The 1,817-nt window shown below is 47.9% G+C and overlaps 1 pseudogene; it reads right to left on the bottom strand.

The window, feature by feature from the left end:
* Window positions 1-332: 332 nt before the first annotated feature.
* Window positions 333-1,273, bottom strand: LOC127184996 (28S ribosomal protein S2, mitochondrial-like; annotated as a pseudogene).
* Between the last annotated feature and the right edge of the window lie 544 nt (window positions 1,274-1,817).

Raw genomic sequence — 1,817 nt, forward strand, 5'->3', positions numbered from 1 at the left:
TTTTTTGTATTCTAACTCTTGTATTGTGTATGCATTCTGTTTCTCATTTCTTGTCCCTACCCTGTGTTTTTATGTGTGTTTGAAAAGCCAAAAAATTTTTTTTGAAATGTCTTTCTAGATGCTCTGAACTGCCTGATATATATATTTTGTTTTATTTTTGTTTTTGTTTTTGTTTTTAGAAGACAATGAGGATTAATTTTAATTGAAAAGAGAAATTGAATGGAACCCAGCCCTAGTTCAAAAGCAGAAACAGTTCCGTCCACTTTTGTGGATGCCAGAGGCAATGTGGGTATGCACTTTACCTGAGTTTGTTCCCAGAAAAGAGACAGACAAGAGCTAGCTTGGGATGATCAGACTCTGAATATAGGACGCTGATGCTGGGCATGGGGAACGGGGATCTAGCTCAGAGCTGGACAAGGAGCTTCCTGTCATGGGGAATGGCTCCCACTGCCCTCAGACCCCTTGGGACTCTGTAGACGATGCAGCACCTCCATCTGCCTCCTCTTTTCCTTGGCCCGGTTGATGGTTGTGCAGAAGAGCTTGCAGAACAGATGGACAGCTTGGGGAGAGTCGTCGTTGGCGGGGATAGGGTAAGTGATGAGGCATGGGTTGCAGTTGGAGTCCACAATGCCCACTGTGGGGATGTTCATCTTGGCCGCATCCCTCACGGCCACGTGGGGTTCAAAGACGTTGTTGAGCGTGTGCAGGAAGATGATGAGGTCTGGGAGGTGGACTGTGGGCCCAAAGAGGAGGCGCGCGTTACTCAGCAGGCCACCCTTGAAGTAGCGGGTGTGGGGGTACTCCCCGCAGTCCCAGGCTGTACTCTGAATCAAGTGAGAGAACTGCTGGTTCTGGCTCACAAACAGGAGCGGTAGGCCACGTGGGCGGTGAAGTTCAAGGCCAGCTGGAGATTCAAGGCTGTCTGATCCAGGTCAATGATGTCTTGGCCTAGAGCGTTCCCAAAGATGCATGGCTCCATGAACCTATGACGGCACCCAGCTTTATGTCCCAGGTAAACTCGGGCCTCGAAGAGGCTCTTCACAGAAAACAGCTCCTTGACATTGAAGAAGTCCGAATGCTGCAGTGGCACATCTAAGATCTTGTTCTGCAGATCGTCGCCGTCCTGGGGCTCGCTGACCGCGGGAACCGGGACTCCCATCACCATCCTCTCATTCTGCCCCACTGGGCCCCGGGCCGCCTTCTGCAGGAAACCTGGTCAGCGCCGCACACCTGCATACAGCAGCCAGGTCAACACGGCCAGGGCGGGCGCCATGGCGGGGGCGTGGACCGATATATTTTGTAAGTAGTAGTAAAACATTATGTAAATATGGTTTTTTTTTTGTTAAGATTCACCTGAAATATTGTTTGGGGAGGAATAGGCAAACCTCTCCTGAGTTGACCAAATTGTGTTTGTGCCCTGGTTCCCAGGGGAAGGAAAGGCAGAGCTCTGGGCCTCTGTGTTCAGTGGGTGGAAGAGGAACAATATCCCATTGTGTTTGGCTTTGCCTTGTACATAGTATATTTAAAGGACAAAGGAGTCCTAATTTACAACATCTAGTCACTCCAGGTGTTAAACGGTTGCCAGTGTGTGACAAAGTAGAGTTAGTAGAACGATACATTTTGCACTTTTTGCGTTCAATATTTAAATTACTCTTGTTACATGTAGCCATTTACCGGACTGCTGTGTACCTAGTGGACAACGGTCCTTACTTGAAACTTCTGGTCTATCTAGATGTTTAGAAGTGCCCAATGTATGTTAACTGCAGAGGTCGTAAATATCACTTTGTAAATATACTTTTGTTAAAATTCATGAAGCA

This window comes from Acomys russatus, chromosome X (assembly GCF_903995435.1).
Source record: "Acomys russatus chromosome X, mAcoRus1.1, whole genome shotgun sequence".
Lineage (NCBI taxonomy): Eukaryota > Metazoa > Chordata > Mammalia > Rodentia > Muridae > Acomys > Acomys russatus.